This window comes from Doryrhamphus excisus, unplaced genomic scaffold, assembly GCF_030265055.1.
Source record: "Doryrhamphus excisus isolate RoL2022-K1 unplaced genomic scaffold, RoL_Dexc_1.0 HiC_scaffold_24, whole genome shotgun sequence".
NCBI lineage: Eukaryota > Metazoa > Chordata > Actinopteri > Syngnathiformes > Syngnathidae > Doryrhamphus > Doryrhamphus excisus.
Window position 1 is genome coordinate 462,305 of NW_026652242.1, and position 22,727 is coordinate 485,031.

General features: G+C 49.7%; 18 non-coding genes and 1 pseudogene across 18 annotated transcripts; 13 read left to right on the forward strand and 6 right to left on the reverse strand.

Moving 5' to 3' along the window:
• The first annotated feature begins 3 nt into the window (after positions 1–3).
• Positions 4–122, forward strand: LOC131111141 (5S ribosomal RNA). Its single transcript, XR_009121131.1, has one exon. It is a non-coding gene; the product is annotated as a 5S ribosomal RNA (ribosomal RNA).
• A 112-nt stretch (positions 123–234) lies between these two features.
• LOC131111173 (5S ribosomal RNA) lies at positions 235–353 on the forward strand. Its single transcript, XR_009121160.1, has one exon. It is a non-coding gene; the product is annotated as a 5S ribosomal RNA (ribosomal RNA).
• Positions 354–465: 112 nt separating this feature from the next.
• LOC131111162 (5S ribosomal RNA) lies at positions 466–584 on the forward strand. Its single transcript, XR_009121151.1, has one exon. It is a non-coding gene; the product is annotated as a 5S ribosomal RNA (ribosomal RNA).
• A 112-nt stretch (positions 585–696) lies between these two features.
• Positions 697–815, forward strand: LOC131111128 (5S ribosomal RNA). Its single transcript, XR_009121124.1, has one exon. It is a non-coding gene; the product is annotated as a 5S ribosomal RNA (ribosomal RNA).
• Positions 816–926: 111 nt separating this feature from the next.
• On the forward strand, positions 927–1,045 carry LOC131111178 (5S ribosomal RNA; annotated as a pseudogene).
• Positions 1,046–1,157: 112 nt separating this feature from the next.
• Positions 1,158–1,276, forward strand: LOC131111180 (5S ribosomal RNA). Its single transcript, XR_009121163.1, has one exon. It is a non-coding gene; the product is annotated as a 5S ribosomal RNA (ribosomal RNA).
• Positions 1,277–1,388: 112 nt separating this feature from the next.
• Positions 1,389–1,507, forward strand: LOC131111139 (5S ribosomal RNA). Its single transcript, XR_009121130.1, has one exon. It is a non-coding gene; the product is annotated as a 5S ribosomal RNA (ribosomal RNA).
• A 1,063-nt stretch (positions 1,508–2,570) lies between these two features.
• trnan-guu (transfer RNA asparagine (anticodon GUU)) lies at positions 2,571–2,644 on the reverse strand. The gene has a single exon. It is a non-coding gene; the product is annotated as a tRNA-Asn (tRNA).
• Positions 2,645–3,139: 495 nt separating this feature from the next.
• trnak-uuu (transfer RNA lysine (anticodon UUU)) lies at positions 3,140–3,212 on the forward strand. The gene has a single exon. It is a non-coding gene; the product is annotated as a tRNA-Lys (tRNA).
• Positions 3,213–3,942: 730 nt separating this feature from the next.
• On the reverse strand, positions 3,943–4,015 carry trnak-cuu (transfer RNA lysine (anticodon CUU)). The gene has a single exon. It is a non-coding gene; the product is annotated as a tRNA-Lys (tRNA).
• An 870-nt stretch (positions 4,016–4,885) lies between these two features.
• trnat-agu (transfer RNA threonine (anticodon AGU)) lies at positions 4,886–4,959 on the reverse strand. Its single transcript has one exon. It is a non-coding gene; the product is annotated as a tRNA-Thr (tRNA).
• A 98-nt stretch (positions 4,960–5,057) lies between these two features.
• trnan-guu (transfer RNA asparagine (anticodon GUU)) lies at positions 5,058–5,131 on the reverse strand. The gene has a single exon. It is a non-coding gene; the product is annotated as a tRNA-Asn (tRNA).
• A 170-nt stretch (positions 5,132–5,301) lies between these two features.
• Positions 5,302–5,372, reverse strand: trnag-gcc (transfer RNA glycine (anticodon GCC)). The gene has a single exon. It is a non-coding gene; the product is annotated as a tRNA-Gly (tRNA).
• A 10,868-nt stretch (positions 5,373–16,240) lies between these two features.
• LOC131111122 (U1 spliceosomal RNA) lies at positions 16,241–16,399 on the forward strand. The gene has a single exon (XR_009121119.1). It is a non-coding gene; the product is annotated as a U1 spliceosomal RNA (small nuclear RNA).
• Positions 16,400–17,190: 791 nt separating this feature from the next.
• Positions 17,191–17,263, forward strand: trnak-uuu (transfer RNA lysine (anticodon UUU)). Its single transcript has one exon. It is a non-coding gene; the product is annotated as a tRNA-Lys (tRNA).
• A 980-nt stretch (positions 17,264–18,243) lies between these two features.
• On the forward strand, positions 18,244–18,317 carry trnat-cgu (transfer RNA threonine (anticodon CGU)). The gene has a single exon. It is a non-coding gene; the product is annotated as a tRNA-Thr (tRNA).
• Positions 18,318–18,700: 383 nt separating this feature from the next.
• trnae-cuc (transfer RNA glutamic acid (anticodon CUC)) lies at positions 18,701–18,772 on the forward strand. The gene has a single exon. It is a non-coding gene; the product is annotated as a tRNA-Glu (tRNA).
• A 1,086-nt stretch (positions 18,773–19,858) lies between these two features.
• On the forward strand, positions 19,859–20,022 carry LOC131111118 (U1 spliceosomal RNA). The gene has a single exon (XR_009121115.1). It is a non-coding gene; the product is annotated as a U1 spliceosomal RNA (small nuclear RNA).
• A 1,646-nt stretch (positions 20,023–21,668) lies between these two features.
• On the reverse strand, positions 21,669–21,739 carry trnag-gcc (transfer RNA glycine (anticodon GCC)). Its single transcript has one exon. It is a non-coding gene; the product is annotated as a tRNA-Gly (tRNA).
• Between the last annotated feature and the right edge of the window lie 988 nt (positions 21,740–22,727).

The window sequence follows — 22,727 nt, forward strand, 5'->3', positions numbered from 1 at the left end:
GCAGCTTACGGCCATACTACCCTGAAAAAGCCCGATCTCGTCCGATCTCGGAAGCTAAGCAGGGGTGGGCCTGGTTAGTACTTGGATGGGAGACCGCCTGGGAATACCAGGTGCTGTAAGCTTTTTATGGTTTCTGCTCTTGCCTGACAGCAGAGGGCGCTGTTTGAGACTTTTTGCTGTAGTCTAGTTTTGCCTGCGTCGCCTTCAAATAGGATCTTTTCAGTTGCCCTGGCAGCGTACGGCCATACTACCCTGAAAACGCCCGATCTCGTCCGATCTAGGAAGCTAAGAAGGGGTGGGCCTGGTTAGTACTTGGATGGGAGACCGCCTGGGAATACCAGGTGCTGTAAGCTTTTTATGGTTTCTGCTCTTGCCTGACAGCAGAGGGCGCTTTTTGACACTTTTTGCTGGCGTCTAGTTTGGCCTGCGTCGCCTTCAAATAGGATCTTTTCAGTTGCCCTGGCAGCTTACGGCCATACTACCCTGAAAATGCCCGATATCGTCCGATCTCGGAAGCTAAGCAGGGGCGGGCCTGGTTAGTACTTGGATGGGAGACCGCCTGGGAATACCAGGTGCTGTAAGCCTTTTATGGTTTCTGCTCTTGCCTGACAGCAGAGGGCGCTGTTTGACACTTTTTGCTGGAGTCTAGTTTGGCCTGCGTCACCTTCAAATAGGATCTTTTCAGTTGCCCTGGCAGCTTACGGCCATACTACCCTGAAAATGCCCGATCTCGTCCGATCTCGGAAGCTAAGCAGGGGCGGGCCTGGTTAGTACTTGGATGGGAGACCGCCTGGGAATACCAGGTGCTGTAAGCTTTTTATGGTTTCTGCTCTTGCCTGACAGCAGAGGGCGCTGTTTGACACTTTTTGCTGGATCTAGTTTGGCCTGCGTCGCCTTCAAATAAGATCTTTTCAGTTGACCTGGCAGCTTATGGCCATACTCCCCTCACAATGCCCGATCTCGTCCGACCTCGGAAGCTAAGCAGGGGCGGGCCTGTTTAATACTTGGATGGGAGACCGCCTGGGAATTCCAGGTGCTGTAAGCTTTTTATGGTTTCTGCTCTTGCCTGACAGCAGAGGGCGCTGTTTGACACTTTTTGCTGGAGTCTAGTTTGGCCTGCGTCGCCTTCAGATAGGATCTTTTCAGTTGTCCTGGCAGCTTACGGCCATACTACCCTGAAAACGCCCGATCTCGTCCGATCTCGGAAGCTAAGCAGGGGCGGGCCTGGTTAGTACTTGGATGGGAGACCGCCTGGGAATACCAGGTGCTGTAAGCTTTTTATGGTTTCTGCTCTTGCCTGACAGCAGAGGGCGCTGTTTGACACTTTTTGCTGGAGTCTAGTTTGGCCTGCGTCGCCTTCAAATAGGATCTTTTCAGTTGACCTGGCAACTTACGGCCATACTACCCTGAAAACGCCCGATCCCGTCCGATCTCGGAAGCTAAGCAGGGGCGGGCCTGGTTAGTACTTGGATGGGAGACCGACTGGGAATACCAGGTGCTGTAAGCCTTTTATGGTTTCAGGATTCCAACCTGTGCGGGGAAACCCCATTGGATTTCGAGTCCAACGCCTTAACCTCTCGGCCACCATGACTCCTTGGAAAAGACCAATGGGGGCAGGTGACCCCATTGTCCTAGAACCAAATTTTTGCTGATGTCAAGGATCAGCTGGCAACATGTGCATGGGAGGAAGACACATGGTTTGTGTGAGGGGCTACACAAGTCTTTCCACTTCTAGTTAAAAGCCAGGCACCTCACATTGTTTCCATAAAGTACCAAGGGATTGTCCTGTTGCCCTTGTATTTTGTGGGCAAAAAGGAGGCGTTTGCAAGTGGACCTCAGACCCTATCACTGGTCACCTGAACAGGGACTTGAATCCCGGACACTCAGATCAAAAGTCTAATGTTCAGGTGACTGGCTCAAACTTTGTCTTGTCTGACCACTCTTTTGTCCAGAAGATATTTGGCTAATGTGGTCTGTTTTCTTAAACCTGCAAATGTCCAAATACACAAGGGTATTGTCTTTGTAGGGAGCATTGTAGTACATGTGACATGTATACTACATATGACATCAGAAATGATGGGTCTTTATTCAACAGAAGAAGAACAACATTTCTTTTAAATAACAGCATAGGAGCTGCTGAAACACAGAGAAGGCACTGCTGGGATTTGAACCCAGGATCTCCTGTTTACTAGACATGTCTGTCAAAAAATCACAACAGTATACAGTGTCTTCTCTTAAGGGCCCCTGCTTACCAGTTGATGGGGTTTGACTTGATTCCTTTTAACATAAAAGCATTCCGTCGTCTCTTAATCTATAATCCTGGCTGGCGCTTTTGCAAAAGATAATATTTTCAAGCAGAGCTTCTGTGTTTCACCAGACCTGTGCAGAAACAAACTGAAATCTGTGACTTGATCAACCTAACTTCTGATCAAATGTGTTAGACCATGGAAGCTGGAATGTGCTTTTGAAAAGTCATTGACACGCAGTTTGCCAATTGGGAACCACACAAGTGCTGTGCAAGAGTGGAGCGCAAACATGAATGAACAGTGACACTGGTGACATCCAGAGAACGTCCCTGGGTGGGCTCGAACCACCAGCCTCCCGGTTAACAGCCGAGCGCGCTGACCGATTGCGCCACAGAGACGCACACGCTGCCAACTTCTGTTCAGTTGAAGCCATACTAACGCATGCTATGCGTCCAGCATGCCCTTTGTTTTGGATGTGACTCGCACCTTCTGGTGTAACAATCGAGGCATTGCAAACCAGGACACCAGCTTTACTCTTTGATGAACGCAAAGTATTTTTGGGTACAATCCAGGGGTCTTGTGCTCTCAGGGAAATGGCTCTGTCCTTTTTCAACATGAGTTGAGACGAAATGTATTAAAATAGACAGACTGCATTGGTCACTCAATCAGAATTTCTCAGTTTGCCAATTTCAGACTGCGTGACAAAGAATCAAGTCAAACTACATCGACAGGATGGACAGGGAACAACAAAGCAGGGAAGATAGGGGATAGGGAGGAGAGGGGAAAGATGTGACCGCCTTTGTTGAGAGCCAGAGAAGAAGCTCTCATCTCTGCAAGGTCAAGTACAGTATGCCAGAAGATTTTACCTTGTGAGTTGTCCGCATTCCATAAAGGCCTGGATAGCTCAGTTGGTAGAGCATCAGACTTTTAATCTGAGGGTCCAGGGTTCAAGTCCCTGTTCAGGCGGTCAAGGTAGGCCCCTTCCCTGAATAACTTGTTTAAGTAAACCTTTTCGACCAAGCACCTTTGCGATCTTCCAGGACTGTGGGTAAACGCCATTCTCAATAATTAAATTGAAGATACAGTGCGAGACAGGCACTTAGACCAGCTTAGCCACAGCGCCAGCTGTGCATCTGGCACCAAAACAAAAAAACAGTTCGCCAATGGGGAAAAATGTTCATACAAGGGAGGGAGTCCAAAGTCCAACACGTGTGAATTGAGAGTCCCTGGGTGGGCTCGGTTATCAAACTCGCTCCCAAGGAAATGTTGGAACTTGGGAAAGCATTAAGAATGGCAAGAAGTAGGATTAAGAATCCTACTTCTTGCCAAAAGCCTACCCTATGGTAGAAGATAAGATATGCCTTTATTCGTCCCTCAGTGGGGAAATTTGCAAGGTCCCGCAAGTTCCGCAACAGCAGTGGGAGTACCTCAGTATGTTTACAGACCATGGACTCCTCCTAAATTTAGATACATAGCCTTATCCATGCCAAAACCACACAACAACCTTGACCAAATCCTGACTGACATAACTGACATCGATTCCACTTCATCTCACATGCGAAGTGAGCGCTCTACCATTTGTGGTCCTACAAGAATGGGATTTGTTTTTGTGTACTTCGAATGAAATGTTTTCCGCATGTTGCAGAATTTTCCACAGGAAAGAAATCTTTAAGATGTATCACCAAAAGAGCTGAACCGCCCAATGTGGGGCTCGAACCCACGACCCTGAGATTAAGAGTCTCATGCTCTCCCGACTGAGCTAACCGGGCATTTTTCTGCCACGATATCACTTTTTAATTTTTTTGAATTGATGTGGTCTTCTTGATGTTTGATCAATTCCACACCCAACCTAGTTTCTCAGGGAACAAAGGAGCGAGAGGTTCAGTCATAGCTGAGAACTTTGGAAGTGTAGTCATCTTAACCCTCCTGTTATGTTCATTTGCCAGGAACAGCCATGATGTTCCCGGGTCAGTTTGCATGTTTATTTATCTGAAAGATGTCCAACACCAAAAAAATCCCCACAAGCATTGTTAGTTATTCACTACTAACTCCATTACTAACTATTCTATCAATGTTTAGAGCAATGGTGTACCTTACCTCTCACAGGTAGTGGTTTAATTAATTTTAATTAATTAATTGAACGAATCAGAGGCATCATGACCAGTCTGCATCAAAACATTATCTGAAATCCTGTGGCAGGTTTCTGGCATTGATTCTTAATTCAGTTGCCATCCCTGATAGATGGTAATGGTAATCATGCCCGCGTGGCAGGCGAGTCTCTTTGCTTGTCTGACGTCTGTGTCGCATCCTGATTGGCTGGCAGCAAATGTCGACAACACGCGCGCGGCCCCCGCTTGGCAAGTGAGAATTCTACCACTGAACCACCAATGCCACGTGGGGACACACTGTAAGAGAAAAAAAATTCAACTGTCAAGTGGATGAGCCTCTGCAAAGTGGCGCTGAATGACAACACATCAAAAATGTCATACTCTTTGGATTCAAGCACCTTCTGGCGTAATGGGATCCACAACAATCACGTCAGCTGTGGATGCAACGTCAATTCGTTCTTGAAGGGCAAGTGACAAAAAGAAGTACATGGTTCACAAATCAGCTGCCAAAGTTTCACTGACCAAGCACCCAGGCACTGCTGGGCTTTGAACCCAGGATCTCCTGTTTACTAGACAGGCACTTTGACCAGCTTAGCCACAGTGCCAGCAGTGCATCTGGCACCAACACAAAAACAGTTCGCCAATGGGGAAAAATGTTCATACAAGGGAGGGAGTCCAAAGTCCAACAAATGTGTGAATTGAGAGTCCCTGGGTGGGCTCGAACCACCAACCTCTCAGTTAACAGCCAAACGCGCTGACCAATTGCGCGACAGAGACTACAACAGCATGACTGCAGTCAGGTTTCACTAAGTGCTGTCCACCTTAACTCTCCGGTGGTCCGGTCTGTTACGTTTCAGGTGTCATTCTGAATACTGCCCTTTCGCAGGAAAAGAGCCTTTGTACTTTTTCAACATGAGCTCTAAAGAAAGGTACAAGCTGAGATATACTGCATTGGCCGGGAATCGGACCCGGGCCTCCCGCTTGGCAAGCGAGAATTCTACCACTGAACCACCAATGCCACATTGGTAAACGCTGTCGGAGAACAAATTAAATTGTCGAGTGGATGTGCTGCTGCAAAGTGGCGCTGAATGACAAAACATCACAATCACAACACACGCACGGGATGCCAGGGGAGGCCGAGTACTAACAGAGCTGAGCGAGAGGGCATAAGAAAAAAAATTGTGACCTTGTGGTGGTTACCCGACAGCACCAAGGATATGGCGCACGTCTGATGCGTAATGCATGCCAGGTGATGTTCATCTAGCGAGCGGACATTCTTGTGGGGGACAAGCTCAACAGTAGGAATGTTGAGAGAACTGACCAGTCCGCTATCAATGAAGTTCTCGTCCGCCCCAGAGTCAATTAATGCTGTGGTAGGAGAAGCTTCCCCCGCCCAGGATATCGTACCTTCCACCAGAAGTCGGCCCACCAAAGCGGATGACGCAGCCGGTGTGGTTGGAGCGGGCAGTGCCAGCAGCTGGGGAATATCCCTGGTGGAGGAAGAGCGTTGGCGTGCTGGGCGAACTGGACAGCGGGAAATTGTGTGTAGGACTCCCACAGTACAGGCACAGCCACAGGTGTTGACGGTGACTCCTCTCCACTGACGAAAGGCGACTGGCTCCCAGTTGCATGGGGACGACACTCCCGACGTCATCAGACGGCGCTCCGTGTTTTGTCTGAGTCACGGCTGGTGTGTGTTGCTTTTTGTTGTTTTCTTGCCTGAAAGGACTTCTCGCTCGACCCAATTTTACTCCTGGCGAAACACTGATAATCCAGAACATAGCCTTAAACTGCAGGTGCATTAGTTGGAGGGCTCGTGGCCACCTGGTCACCTGAACAGGGACTTGAATCCCGGACACTCAGATCAAAAGTTTAATGTTCAGGTGATTGGCTCAACCTTTGTCTTGTCTGACCATTAACTCTTTTTGTCCAGAAGATATTAGGCTTGTCCATGTGGTCAGTTTAAGACCTCTGTCGATCTTGGAGGTGGCCATTTCGGGACAGGGGCTTCTTCATCTCTGCAAGGTCAAGTACAGTATGCCAGAAGATTTTGCCTTGTGAGTTGTCCTCATTCATCAAGGCCCTGGATAGCTCAGTTGGTAGAGCATCAGACTTTTAATCTGATTGTCCAGGGTTCAAGTCCCGGTTCAGGTGGAGAAGAGTCAACCCCACATTACCAGCGTGGGGACATACCAACCCAAGATGAGAACACACTGGGCCAGGTACACAGCAACACATGTGGCAGAAACACAGCTTCACCCTGGCCCCTCTTTTAGCCTCTACTGAAAAAGTGGAACACCACCTTTGCAGCTGAAATCGCTCAGTTGGGCGAGTGCGAGAATTAAGATTTAAAGGTCCGTGGTTCAGGATTTGGAAGCGTTCACCCAAATCATGCGGGCAAGACGCGAAAAGATGAACATTTCCAGGGCCGAGGCCAAAGCTTTAAAAGAATTAAGAACAAACAGACAAATCGTAATCAAACCAGCAGATAAAGAGAGCGCGGTGGTGATTTTGGGACGAGAACAGTACACCCAAGAGGTTTATCGACAGCTGAACGATCAAAGATATAGAAAACTACAAAATCCAATTGTTCGGCAGACAATGCCAATGGTACGAGAGATCGTGTATAAATTGTATTATAAAAAGTTCATCCTAACCATCAGAAATAAGTTCAGACAATGGTCCGGCGTTCGTGCAAAAAGTAGGGTTAGCCTAACCCTAACCCAAACCCAAACCCAAACCATATTGTACAACAACTGCGAATAAAACAAAGGTTCGGGTTTGTCTATCATCCCCAGTCCCAGGGAATGGTAGAACGAGTAAATGGGACACTCAAAGCCAAGCTCAGTAAAATCTGTGCTAGCGCAAAGTTAAATTGTGCGGATGCACTAACAATTGCATTAATGAGCTATCGCATGCAAACTAACAGAATTACACATCTAACACCGCATGAGATGCTTACGGGTCGACCCATGCCAGCACTGCATTTGAGAGGGCCTTATAAAGGGCCCCCACTTGAGCAGTTGCAAAATGAATTGACTATATAAAATATGTTAACTGCCATACATGGAGCTATCTATGTGCAGGAGAAAAAAGGGTTCCTGAGTCGACAAAGGTGACTTGGTGGTGCCAGGCAACCAGGTGTACATCAAAGTGTACAGGCGAAAGTGGCACGAGCCAAGACGATTGGGACCCTATAAGGTGGTTGAGCAGCCTTACCTATTTCCCAATCCGGACGATCGTGAGGATGATGGCACTGACTCAGAGGACTCGATGAGCCATGAGGTATGACTGTTGCTATGATTGGCAAGGGAGCCGGACCTTGAGCTGAACATCACCATCTTTAAGTCACTATGCGAGTCCTCTCCACGAACTATGCTGATATTGCTTGAGAAACCGCCATGCCATGGACAGGACTGATCTAGAAGGGCAAGGGACTTGACGGGACTGCACTCACTTACAGTTAATAAGTGTGGGTAATACCAGTCAATCAGTAGTAACACGTGTACTGGTTCAGTTGTTCAGCACTACTTACTATGTTAGGAGTATATCAGTCACTCACTATTCCAGTTGCCTTATACAGTACTTTAGAGCATTAAGGACTTTACACGCTCACTATAGACACAAAGGTGTGTTTTGTTTAGATTTGTTTTGCAGTTAGATTCCATTTATATATTAAAGGGTGTAGTGGATATGTTATTTATGTAACTCATAAATTGCAATAGTCACCAGACACTCAAATAGTAAGCATAGGGTCAGAGTTAGGAAGGGAACGTTCCAGCGAAGTTGGCGCCAACCAAGGGAACCCGCCGACTGAACCATTCCGGAGGACCGCCCTCCTCCTACATGTGATGTGGCAAGTCACCACCTCATCTCGACGAAAGGAGCCCCTCATTACAAAGGGTCCCTCCAGATGACATCGTGCTGACCATCGGCGGGTGGTCGAAGAAAGGGACTGAAGATGGCCAACACCGTTTGTACAGAGGCACAATAATCCTCTGGGCGGTGAAAATGTGAGCAGAAACATTGCTCTTAACCAATTCTGCTCTCGCCCTGGGCCTTGAATCCCAGACCACAACACTTCCCCTTCCCCAGGCCCATGTTCCAGGAGGGCAGCGAGATCCCCTTGAATGTCATATGTGAATTCTCTTCGGAAATGGTAACGTGCCAAGGGGCCAAGACTGGACCAAGAGACATTATTTGTTGTTTTGGGAGTTTGGTACCCCCATAAGGGGGGAATATATTGTAAAATGACTACTCTTTTGCACATTGCATATGACTTTTCTTCTTGGTAAACTCTAGTTGAACTTAAGAGGGCTACGTGACTTGGGGAGGCCAACCTGACCTGATTGTTACACAAGATGTTTTCGGATGTTTGGAGTCCAAGATGTTCTGCCAAAATACTTAGGTCCAGTCAGGAGGCATGACCAGATAGGGACTGAATTCTGGAAATCCACGTCATCGTTATTGTTCATGAGGTCTATATAAGTGCTGTATTAAATAAACAAGAGGACCCTTTCCCGACAACTGCAGACGTGGTTCGTGTTGCATTACTTGCCAACAAGAGGAACCCGACGAGTACGGGGACCAGCTGTCCCTGCACCTGGACCTGATGGCGCGAGGGGAAGTGGTTTCCCCCATGGACCCGGCCCCCTCCCCGGCAACAGAGGCCCTCTGCCGTTGGGAGTCAGAGAACTTACTTGACGACACCCCACTGCTGACTTCCACGCCGCCAACGAAATCACCTGTGGAAAAAGAAGGCCAATGGGAAGAGCTGCTGGCGGACATCAGTTTCGACAGCTCCATGTCCGGCTCAATTGGCGGGAGCCAAAAGCAACTGGTCCAGCGACATTGGAACACCACCAGGAAAATGGTCGACCGGAAACTTACCGTGTGGAAGAAATTTGTCATCCTGGGAGATTCTAACGTGTCCCGGTTCCCACCACATGACTTCCCAGATCTGCAGGTTGACAGCTTTCCGCGGGGCCACCTTTAGGAGTAGCCGAGGCGCTACTCGCCAAGGCAGTCATTCACATATTTATGTGTCATTTTTCAGGATTGAATGTATCTGAAATGGTTCATCAAGCCAATCGTGTCTCCATAGGTAATGCCGCGGGACCACACTTGACTCATGGGGACATCATGGTGGACATGATCGATGACGGAGGGATTTTGAGGAACGCTGTCCCCTGCACCGCCACCAACTCGGTCGCACGCAAAATAAACAACAAATCTCCTTGAGGACAAGCGTGGAAAAACTGGTGTTGTCCTTCGGGATCAACAGTAGAACTCAGAAATTCAAAGAGACCACCTCCAGGCAGTTGCAGGCCCTTTGGAAAGAGGCCAAGCGGGTCTTCCTGGAGGCGGCAGTTTTCATCCCATTAGTTAACCACTCACCATACTAATGCCTACTGAGGACCCTCAATGAGTATATTGAGGATAGACTACCGTCCATCCCGCTTCTGCAGGACAATCTGTTCCACACAGACCCAGACTGCATACCCAGACCACGTCCACTGCTGAAGCAATGCCTGTTATCCAAAAGGCCTACCTTTTATACCTACTCAATCAGAAAACAAGAATTATAAATTGGAAAAACACAAAAGACTACTTTGGGATGTGCAAGAATATCATAGACGGCTTAGACTTATTGAATTTTTCGGTAGAGAAGAAGAAGAAAAAAGCGCATAGCCAAAGTTCCATCCCCCCTCGATTTGCCCCCCTCCCCCCCTGTAACACAATCTCCCCCGCCCTACACACCCTAATTAGAAAAGATAGGGAACTAGCCGAACAAAAACCTGAGGAAAAGGATAACCTAACCAAAAGGGAAAGAGCCGCACTAAAGGAATTGAATAGGGATAGCTCCATAGTTATCAAACCAGTGGACAAGGGATCATCTATAGTAATTCTTAGCAGAGAACAGTACGTCTGGGAAGGACAAAGACAATCAGGGGACCCCACTTATAAAAAACTTACACAACCCATGTATACACAAACGATACCCCTAGTTCGAAAAATCATCAAAGAACTCATCTATCAAAAATCCATCAAAACCCGAGACTTGGAATCCCCCACACCACATCCCCCGGGTAGACCAATTGTATCGGATTGTGGTAGTGAAACATATGGTACGGCTATATTTATTGACTTCTATCTTAACCCACTCTCCAACAAACATTTGGCTTATGTGAAAGATACCTACAATTTTGTCGAGTTTGTCACGCTCCACCTGAACTATGATTCGGTAGCTTGGGTGGTATAGTCTTGTTCCTTGTTTATATTGCTTACTAATTCTGTTGTCCCTTTTAGATTTCTCCACTCCCACCTTGGGAGGAGCCACAGGACGTGCCACAGCTGTTCCTCATTCCATTTCCCCCATTTATACCCACCTGTGGCGACTGGAGGGTACTCGGCTATTGTTCTGGTCTCCACGCCATATGCTCTCGCGTCTGACCTTCTGGTTACATGACTATCCCGGGTGCCCTCCAGTCGACGTGGACTACTCCTGCTGCACGCCCTGTGGCCCCCTCGATCCCTGTTAGTACTTTGATTTCCTGGTTTTTACCCGCGGCATCTTTTCGTTCCTTTTACATGCCGTTGTCCTTGGTTACCCCCTCGTTGTCACGTAAGCCAATTAAAAGACTTGAAGTGCAACTGAACACGGTGTCCTCTGCATCCTGGGATCCGAACCCGGTTCCTATCGCCAACTCGTCACAGAATAGCCGAGTCAGGTATGGATCCCGCAGAGGACGACGGGGTGCGACAAGCCCTCAGAGCCCACGGCCAGCGAATAAGCCATCACGAGCAAACCCTTAACGAGCTAACCACACTCGTTAGGGAGCTACACGCGCAGCTGTCAAGCAGGCCCGCTACCTCCACGACAGATCCTCTTCCACATGCCGCCGGAAGCGCAGCTGGCGCGTTGTCTCCCAACTACTTCCCCCGGGAGCCCAGTATCCCCCACCCCATGAGGTACGAAGGGGATTTCGGACAATGCCGGTTGGTCATCCACCAGTGCTCCCTCATTTTTGCACAACAGCCTCACACATATGCCACGGAAGCAGCCAAGGTGGAGTACATGCTCAGCTTGCTAGCGGGATGTGCGGCAAGCTGGGCGATGTCGGTGTGTGAGGTGAAACCAGAACTATGCGCCAGCCTACCTCTGTTCATCGCGGAACTCCGGAGCGTATTTGACCATCCGGTGAGAGAGAGAGAGGCAGGCAGCCGCCTCCTCGTGATTCGGCAGGACGGCGCGTCAGTGGCCGACCACTCAATCTCCTTCCGTATCCTGGCGGCAGAGAGCGGCTGGAATGACAAGGCGCTGCGAAGCGCGTACCGGGCGAGCCTCAGCCAACGTGTGCAGGACGAGTTGGCCGCTCGGGATGAGACGCAGACGCTGGAGGAGCTAATCTTGCTATCCATTAGCCTTGACAACCGGCTGCGGGAGCGCACCGCGCAGCGGAGGGCGGAGCCTCTCATACCAACACGCCGGCTCCAACCTCCACCTCCCGGGGCTCTTCCGGCTCCGCTCCTTCCTCCCTCCTCTAGTGGCGGAGCGCCGTCTGACGACGTCAGGGGCGTCGTCCCCATGCAGCTGGGAGCCAGCCGCCTTTCGTCGGCGGAGAGGAGTCGCCGTCTACGCCTGCGGCTGTGCCTGTACTGCAGGAGCCCCACACATATGATTTCCCGCTGCCCGGTACGCCCATCACGTCAACGCTCATCCTCCACCGGGGATATTCCCCAGCTGCTGGCACTCCCCGCTCCTACCACACCGGCGACGTCATCCTCCCTGGTGGGTCGACTTCAGGTCGAAGGTACGATATCATGGGCGGGGGGAGCTTCTCCCATCACTGCATTAATTGACTCCGGGGCAGATGAGAACTTCATCGATAGCGGACTGGTCAGTTCTCTTAAAATTCCCACAGTCGAACTTGTCCACCACAAGAATGTCCGCTCGCTTGATGGGCGCCACCTGGCTTGTATTACGCATCAGACATGCACCTTATCCTTACTACTGTCGGGTAACCACCAAGAGGTCACTAAATTTTTTCTTATGCCCTCTCGCTCAGCGCCGTTAGTACTTGGGCTCCCCTGGCTTCGCCAGCATGGTCCTAACTTTGATTGGAAGACTTTAACTATTTCCAACTGGAGTGCATATTGTCACAGCCGTTGTCTTCGTGCCGCCTTACCCCCCGCGCCCCCTGTCGGCTTAACCACCATTGACCGCCCTGACCTGTCCCTGGTTCCGGGGGAGTATCATTCCATTAGTGACGTGTTCCGCAAAGACCGGGCCATGACCCTTCCTATGACTGCGCCATTGATTTGCTTCCCGGGTCACCACTCCCCGCATCACGCTTGTACAATATCTCTCAACCCGAACACTGTGCTCTCGAGGAGTACATCTCCACCTCCCTCGCTGCCGGTCACATCCGACCATCATCTTCCCCCCTCGCGGCAGGGTTCTTCTTTGTCAAAAACAAAGACGGCTCCCTACGCCCCTGCATCGACTTTCGTGCTCTTAATAAAATCACGGTCAGGAATCAATATCCCCTTCCCCTTCTCTATTCTGCTTTTACTTCCCTGCACGAGGCCGCCGTGTTTACTAAGCTCGATCTACGTAGCGCCTATCACCTGGTGCGTGTCCGAGAGGGCGATGAGTGGAAAACGGCCTTTAATACGCCACTCGGGCATTTCGAATACCTTGTGATGCCCTTCGGCCTTACTAACGCCCCTGCCGTCTTCCAATGCCTGATAAATGATATCTTGCGGGACATGATTGGTCGTTTCGTGTTCGTTTACCTGGACGATATTTAAATTTTTTCCCCCTCCGTTTCGGTACACCGCCAGCAGGTCCGATTAGTCCTCCAGAGACTCCTGGAGAACAGACTATTTGTCAAACCCCAGAAGTGTACGTTTCATGCTTCCTCTGTGTCTTTCCTGGGGTTTATAGTGGAGAAAGGCCAACTCAGACCCGACCCTGCCAAGGTTCAGGCAGTGGTTGACTGGCCTACTCCTACGTCAAGGAAGCTGTTGCAGAGGTTCCTGGGGTTCGCCAACTTTTACCGTCGTTTTATTCGGAACTTCAGTAAGGTGGCAGAACCCTTGAATAAGCTTACTTCATCCAAGGTACCCTTTGTGTGGTCTCCTGAGGCTACAAAGGCCTTCCAGCGCCTCAAATCCCTGTTTACGTCTGCTCCCGTACTGGTACATCCTAACCCCTCTCTCCCTTTTTTTGTTGAGGTCGACGCTTCCGACTCTGGGGTCGGGGCCGTGCTCTCCCAGCGCTCCACCACCGATCAGAAACTGCACCCCTGTGCCTTCCTCTCCCGTCGTCTATCTCCGGCCGAGAGTAATTATGACATTGGGAATCGGGAGCTCCTGGCGGTGGTACTGGCCTTACAAGAATGGAGGCATTGGCTGGAGGGCGCCACTCACCCCTTTACCATCTACACGGACCATCGGAATCTGGCCTACATCCGCTCTGCCCACCGCCTGAACCCCCGGCAGGCAAGGTGGGCCCTCTTCCTTACCAGGTTTGACTTCTGCATCACCTTTCGCCCGGGGTCACTCAATGGGAAGCCTGATGCCCTGTCCAGGATGTTTGCGCCCGCAGTTGAGGACTCCCTCCCAGAGACCATCCTGCCACAGTCCCGAATCATAGGGGCCCTGCGATGGGAGGTAGAGAGGCGCGTGGCAGAGGCGGCCAAGGACTCACTCACCCCAGCTGGATGCCCCCCCAACCGCTTGTTCGTCCCGGCGGCACTCCGTCCCGAGGTGCTGGTGTGGGCTCACGCCTCTAAAATCGCCTGCCACCCCGGGGCTCGACGGACCGCCTTCCTCCTGGCTCAGCGGTTCTGGTGGCCTACCCTTCATGCTGACACCAGGAGCTTTGTCGCAGCCTGCTCCGTCTGCGCCAGGAATAAATCTTCTCATCAGCCTCCTGCTGGATTGCTACGACCCCTTCCAGTCCCGTCCCGGCCCTGGACCCATATCGCTTTGGACTTTGTTACCGGATTACCCCCATCTAGTGGCTTTACCGTTATTCTGACCATTGTGGACAGATTTTCCAAATTGACACACTTCGTCCCCCTCCGCAAGCTCCCCTCCTCAATGGAGACGGCCAAACTCTTGGTCCTGCATGTGGTCCACCTGCACGGGATCCCACAGGACATAGTGTCTGACAGGGGCCCTCAATTTTCTTCAGCCACTTGGAGGGCTTTCTGTAAGTCCCTGGGGGCCCGACCCAGCCTGTCATCAGGCTACCACTCGCAGTCCAACGGACAATCCGAGCGTGCTAACCAGGACTTGGGGGCAGCCTTGAGATGTGTTTGTCACCAGCGTCCGTCTTCCTGGTCCACCTACCTCCCTTGGGTAGAGTACGCCCACAATACCCTGGTCTGCTCCGCGACAGGCCTCTCGCCATTCCATGTTGTTCATGGCTTTCAACCCCCCATCTTTTCCTCCCAGGAACCCGAGTGCACAGTCCCCTCCTTGGCTGCCTTACTCCGTCGGGCTCACCGGGTTTGGCGCAACACCAGGGTCGCCCTCTCGCGTACTGCCAGGCGCAACCAGAGGCTGGCCAACCGCCACCGCAAACCAGCCCCGAACTACAAACCTGGCCAGAAGGTATGGCTGGCATCCCGCAACATCTCCCTGGCAGGCGAATCTAGGAAACTGTCCCCTCGATTCATTGGGCCATACGAGATTAAACACATGATCAATCCTGTGACCACACACCTTATACTTCCAGCATCTATCAAACGCCACCCTGTATTCCATGTGTCCCAACTCAAGCCGGTGGCTTCATCCGCCCTGAATCCCCCCCCCTGCATCACCACCTCCCGCACGGCAGGTTGACGGCCACCCTGCGTTCACAGTAAGGTCCATCCTGGATGCAAGACGCCGAGGCAGGGGAACGCAGTTTCTGATCGACTGGGAGGGCTACGGTCCCGAGGACCGATCATGGATCCCGAGATCACTTATTATTGACAAAACCCTCATATCCGATTTCTATCGCAGGTTCCCCAACAAGCCTGGAGCTCCGCCAGGTGGCGTCCATTGATGGAGGGGGGGAATACTGTCACGCTCCACCTGAACTATGATTCGGTAGCTTGGGTGGTATAGTCTTGTTCCTTGTTTATATTGCTTACTAATTCTGTTGTCCCTTTTAGATTTCTCCACTCCCACCTTGGGAGGAGCCACAGGACGTGCCACAGCTGTTCCTCATTCCATTTCCCCCATTTATACCCACCTGTGGCGACTGGAGGGTACTCGGCTATTGTTCTGGTCTCCACGCCATATGCTCTCGCGTCTGACCTTCTGGTTACATGACTATCCCGGGTGCCCTCCAGTCGACGTGGACTACTCCTGCTGCACGCCCTGTGGCCCCCTCGATCCCTGTTAGTACTTTGATTTCCTGGTTTTTACCCGCGGCATCTTTTCGTTCCTTTTACATGCCGTTGTCCTTGGTTACCCCCTCGTTGTCACGTAAGCCAATTAAAAGACTTGAAGTGCAACTGAACACGGTGTCCTCTGCATCCTGGGATCCGAACCCGGTTCCTATCGCCAACTCGTCACAGAGTTAGTCCAAAAAAATTAAATTGCCGGCCCAGGCCTTCTTTTTTTCGCTAGACGTGGACAATATGTACACGAATATCGATACCAAGAGGGGCCTAGAAGCTATAATACATATTTGATGAATACCCTGACAGGACAAGACCCCAGAAACAACTTTTACAATTATTGGAAATTAACCTCACTGGAAATGATTTTGAATTTAACTCAGAGTACGTCCAGTGGCTGGGCTTGTTGTGGGCGACCTGATGAGACCACCACTCAGCATGTGGCATGTGCGAGAGACTAGTCCGGGCGGGACCGGTGCAACTCATACTTACCTGGCAGGGGAGATACCATGATCAAGAAGGTGGTTCACCCAGGGTCGAGCCATTGCACATGGGTTGAGCTGACCTCTGCGAATTCCCCAAACGTGGGAATCTCGACTGCATAATTTGTGGTAGTGGGGGACTGTGTTCGCGCTCTCCCCTTATCCTGTGTTTAAAACAAGAGGCAGGTGCAGCACCGCGCTGAGCTCCTTGGCTTGCGAGTGCAGCCAGACCAAGCAAGAAACGACCAGCCCAGCACTACCAATGCTTGCTGAAAATGTCTGCCCGTCCGCGGGAGACAACCAACCAGCCATGAGGCCGATCTGCTCTCAGTCAGGAAACCTCAATGAGAAACGGCGACAAGACAGAGAAAGGGGCGTCGGCAACCATTTCGATTGATCTGAGTCTAAAGTTCAAGGTTTGCTCGCAGGCAAATTTGAAGCAGCGAGAATGAGCAATCCGCACCTCTGAGTAGGAGTTCATGGTTCTCACCTAAAAAAGGATAGCTTATAGCCGTAATCGTGTTGTTGTTTGTATTCTGTGTTTTGTCTGAGTCACGGCTGGTGTGTGTTGCTTTTTGTTGTTTTCTTGCCTGAAAGGACTTCTCGCTCGACCCAATTTTACTCTTGGCGAAACACTGATAATCCAGAACATAGCCTTAAACTGCAGGTGCATTAGTTGGAGGGCTTGTGGCCACCTGGTCACCTGAACAGGGACTTGAATCCCGGACACTCAGATCAAAAGTTTATTGTTCAGGTGATTGGCTCAACCTTTGTCTTGTCTGACCATTAACTCTTTTTGTCCACAAGATATTAGGCTTGTCCATGTGGGCAGTTTAAGACCTCCGTCGATCTTGGAGGTGGCAATTTCGGGACAGGGGCTTCTTCATCTCTGCAAGGTCAAGTACAGTATGCCAGAAGATTTTGCCTTGTGAGTTGTCCTCATTCATCAAGGGCCTGGATAGCTCAGTTGGTAGAGCATCAGACTTTTAATCTGATTGTCCAGGGTTCAAGTCCCTGTTCAGGCGGAGAAGAGTAGACCCCACATTACCAGCATGGGGACATACCAACCCAAGATGAGAACACCCTGGGCCAGGTACACAGCAACACATGTGGCAGAAACACAGCTTCACCCTGGCCCCTCTTTTAGCCTCTACTGAAAAAGTGGAACACCACCTTTCAGCTGAATCGCTCAGTCGGGCGAGTGCGAGAATTAAGATTTAAAGGTCCGTGGTTCAAGCCTGGGTTTGAGCACAATCCCTGTTTACGTTGCGACTTTGCCAATAGTTTGAAAATGCTTATTGGCAGGCTGAAAGGACCTTAACTTCATTCATCAAAGGACCACCCCTCCAGACAACGTTAGAGGAGGTTACAAGCCAAACCTGTCAAGCCGTGATTGTGATTTCATGTTTTGTTGAAGAAAAGCCCATAATTTGTGGAACAATTTTCCCTACAAGGGAGAAAAATTTGTCGATTTGGACAATTGTCAATATGCCCCCACTTTGGACACATCGTCTTGTGTCATTGTTTGGCAACTGCTTCACCAGTCCCCTTAAAGGGCTCACCCTTCATAGTGTAGTGGTTAGCACGTTTGCCTTACATGCAAAAGGTCCCTAGTTGGAAACTGGGTGGAAGCAAGGCCGTTCAATTCCTTCTTTCACAAAAAAATCAAGGTGACAAATGGGAACAAGGATATGTGCTTGATCCCTGAAGGTGTGTACACGGGCATCTGTCCCCAGTTTGGACACACAATCCATATTTCCCGGATGACTGATCGGGTGCGTCACTGGCCTGCACGAAGGGGCTCATAGGAAGGAGGTGGCCGCTGTGGTGTCGTTGCATGCAAACAACATCCTCATCCTTGACACAGCGAAGACCAAGGAGGAGAATAATCGTGGATTCGGTCCGCTTACACTGGCAGGATTTCACCAGTCCTGTTGAAAGCCTGGCCACTGGTGTGGTTTCCGTCATGCAGTGGTTCGCCTAACACTGAAGACACTCCTTCGCCGGCGCTGTGGCTTAGTTGGTCAAAGTTCCTGTCTCGTAAACAGGAGGTCCTGGGTTCAAATCCCAGCAGTGCCTTGCATATGTGTTTCAGCGACTCCATTTTTTTCTCTCCAACATTTCAAGTAAATGTTTTGAATCAGACGTCATGTTCTGTTGAAGAAATATCCATCATTTCTGATGTCATATGTAGCATAAATGTCATATGTACTACAATGCTCTCGACAAAGGCAAAAACATTGTGCATTTGGACATTTGCGGGGCTAAGAAAACAGACCACATTAGCAAAACAAAAGAGGTTCGGGTCTAACATTTAAGGGAAGCGCTCTACTATCTGCGGTAATTCCCCTGCTGCTGCAATGTTGGCAGAGAAGGTCCAGTCACAGAACTATTTTGGTTCCTTTGCTGGAGTACGTCAAAGTGACACTGTCTCTGCCTTGCTGAGTGCAGACATAAAGCAGTCCCTGGTGGTCTAGTGGCTAGGATTCGGCGCTCTCACCGCCGCGGCCCGGGTTCGATTCCCGGTCAGGGAATTGACGTTTGGGTAGGTTTTGACTGGAGATAGGATTTGTCTTCGGCCTCGGTCGAATGGTTGGGGTCATCTTGAAGCACAAACCGTTGTCATCCTGAAGCGACTGACAACAGAAATATAAACAAAACATGGACACACAATGGACAACACAATAAGACAAGGTCCTCGACTGAGAATGCTGTCAGGACTGGGTTTAGGGTGAGACAGAGCATTTGTCGGATGCTCAGGGATAGATCCTTGTTAGAATAAAATGTAGATAGAATGAATATAGCATCAGTTATCACCCTTATATCCATTTGCTTAGACAATCGAAAGAGTGTTTGAATGTGCTGAAGAAGAAATGTTCCTGTGACCCTGATCAGAGACCCCCAGCAACCCCCAGGTCCTGGAGGTGCCTGGATGCACCAACCGCAACCCTGCAGATGTTCACGTTAATACTGCAAGAACGTGTCAAGATAAGAACTCATAAAACAATAAAAGTAATTCCTCTCACATACACACACATACACATAGAGAAACAAATACAGCTCGTGCAACTGCCACCCCTAGAGTTGCATGACCATGTAGTAGGGACCCCCGAAAGAGAATAAATAAAGAGGAGTTTGAACTACATACTCAGTGGAGCGGCATGTCACTGGGTATGTGGTTTCACTCTCCTCGCTGCGAGTAACTTTGAATATTGTTGTCTGTCTCTTCTGTATTTCTGGATTTAAGTGTTTTTCCAAGTGTCACAGGAGTTTGAACCTGACAACCCACTGACTCACAACGACCTTGCACATCTACACGTGTCAGGGTTAAACATATTGGCCTCTCATGTTACATGGTGTGACTAGGGACGTGGAGTCAGTACTTCAGTCTCCGCATTGAACGTCTGCAGCAACTGCACTAAGCCACTTGCTGCCGCTGCCTTTGCTCAGAATGAAGTCACAAGAGTGCCATACAGACTGACTCCTTGAGATAACCAGAGTCCTGTCTCTGAATTTGGACACAGGTCAAGTGGCTGGGCTTGTTGTGGGCGACCTGATGAGACCACCACTCAGCATGTGGCATGTGCGAGAGACTAGTCCGGGCGGGACCGGTGCAACTCATACTTACCTGCCAGGGGAGATACCATGATCAAGAAGGTGGTTCACCCAGGGCGAGGCTCAGCCATTGCACATGGGTTGAGCTGACCTCTGCGAATTCCCCAAATGCGGGAATCTCGACTGCATAATTTGTGGTAGTGGGGGACTGCGTTCACGCTCTCCCCTTGTTTAAAACAAGAGGCAGGCACAGCACCGCGCCGAGCTCCTTGGCTTGCGAGTGCAGCCAGACCGAGCAAGAAACGACCAGCCCAGCACTACCAATGCTTGCTGGAAAGGTCTGCCCGTGCACGGAAGACAACCAACCAGCCGTGAGGCCGATCTGCTCTCAGTCAGGAAACCTCAATGAGAAACGGCAACAAGACAGAGAAAGAGCGTCGGCAAACATTTCGATTGATCTGAGTCTAAAGTTCAAGGTTTGCTCGCAGGCAAATTTGAAGCAGCGAGAATGAGCAATCCGCACCTCTGAGTAGGAGTTCATGGTTCTCACCTAAAAAAGGATAGCTTATAGCCGTAATCGTGTTGTTGTTTGTATTCTGTGTTTTGTCTGAGTCACGGCTGGTGTGTGTTGCTTTTTGCTGTTTTCTTGCCTGAAAGGACTTCTCGCTCAGCCAAAGCAAAGCCAGGTAAAAACGTAATCATTTGTCCCTTTGTTGGAATAGTTGCATCTTGTGCCTGTAGTGACACTGCCTGCAGAGATGGTTATTTCACCACCACCACCTGCTCATACCCCGTTGGAGCAGCAGCAACCACCTCCTGTGCCAAAAAACTCAAACAAAAACCATGTCTGTGCTGTGGCCAACCAAAATGAAAATATCAAGTGGATGGGACATCAACCACGACGTTCATCAACAAGGCCCTGTCAGATAATCTTAGTGCTGCAGAAGGTCTGACAGACCCTAAGATGCCATTTAAAGATTTCAGTCAAACAGACTTCTTCCAGCGAGAGGTGGATGAGACAAGAAAGAGGGTGGAGGAAAAACAGCAGAAGAAGAGAAAGAGGGATGAATCTCCTCCACCCCCTGTCCGAAAGTGCCTCTGCAGGATGCAGCTGAAGCAGGGCCGGAAAAGCCCCCGCATCCACACTGGCTTCAGAGAAGTACATCTACTGTCCTGCCAAAGTGTTCTCCATCTATAGAGAGCACAGGATGGAAAAAGAGATGAGCTGGAGGGAGTTCCAGGCCTCTCCGTTTTATGAAAAGGAGAAACAAAGGCGGCAAAATAAGTGAACAATGTGTATATTCTTTATTCATAACTGCTTACATGTAGATTTTTTTATTATTATTGACGGTGTTCTTGAGTGTGGCAACCTGATAAATAAATATTCTTTGTGACATTGCATTGATTTTGTATTTTATTTCAAGCACTGGTATCAATATAAGCCTGATAGGAATAATTTGTAATTATATAGGGATTAATTGGAAAAAAATAATATTGTGGAGAAGAAAACTGTGACTTGACTGCTGGCTTAGACGGGATTCAAATACCTGACTTCATTTCTCCAAAGTCTCTCTGCTTGTCTGACATCTGTCTCGCATCCTGATTGGCTGGCAGCAAATGTCAACAACACAAGCGGGGCCGTCCAACGCTCTGACCAATTGCACAGAGACTACATCAGCATCACTGCAGTAAGGTTTCAATACGTTTCTACTTCTGACAGAAATGTGCAAATACTCAAGTGCTGTCCACCTTAACTGTCAGGTGGTCCGTTCTCTTACTTTTCAGGTGTCATTCTGAGTTCTGCCCTTTCGCAGGAAAAAGAGCCTTTGTACTTTTTCACATGAACTCTAAAGAAAGGTACAAGCTGAGATACTCTGCATTGGCTGGGAATTGGACCCAGGGCTCCCGCTTGGCAAGCGAGAATTCTACCACTGAACCACCAATGCCACATGGGTTTGTACTGTCGGAGAAAAGTGGCTGAGCCTATGCAAAGTGGCACTGAATGACAAAACATCACAATGTCATACTCTTTGGATTCAAGCACTTTCTGGCGTAACGGGATCCACAACAATCATGTCAGGTGTGGATGCACCGTAGACTCGTTTTTGAAGGGCAAGTGACAAAAAGAGGTACGTGGATCAAAATTCAGCTGCCAAAGTTTCACGGACCAAGCACCCAGGTACTGCTGGGATTTGAACCCAGGATCTCCTGTTTATTAGACAGGCACTTTCACCAGCTAAGCCATAGTGCCAGCTGAGCATGTCAACCTGGCAATGCTGCCTTTACTCTTCTAGACAGTAACTGCTTGCAACGTTGAGACGACGCCATTTGTCGTGTGTCATTCAGTCAGCAGGTGGGGAATCCTGTATATATTTGGCACCGATACAAAGGGTTTACCTATTGGGAAGAATGCAAGGGCTCTCCAAAAGAGTCCAACACAAGTGTCACACGAGGGTCTGGAAATGGTCCCTGGGACTGACACAAATAACTAGGCTGTTAATCTGGACTAACATAACATAATACCCACATGGGAAACAAAACGCAGAGTGTGTGAATGACTTTTAAAAAGTAGCCTCTGGAGGGTCAGGGTGGCCGAGTGGTCGAAGGCACTGCTTCAGGGTGCAGTCTCGAATGAGGCGTGGTTTCAAATCCCACTCCTGACAGCTTCTTGCATCTTGAAGTGGCGTCACCCTTCATTCCAGAGTGGCCGAGGCTGTTACTCCTGGGCAGTAAACCAGGGGTGCTTTTCAAAATGTCTGCTGCTGAAAAGTGTACAAAGAAGACCTATTGTATCCCGGGGTCTTGCATTTCTCCTGAAAACAGGCTTTGTATCTCAACATGACCTCTGATAAAAAAGTATGGAAATACCAGTAGAGGACTGCTGGAATTGGAACCAATGAGCCCCTCTTTGCTAGACCCTACGGAAGTAGCACT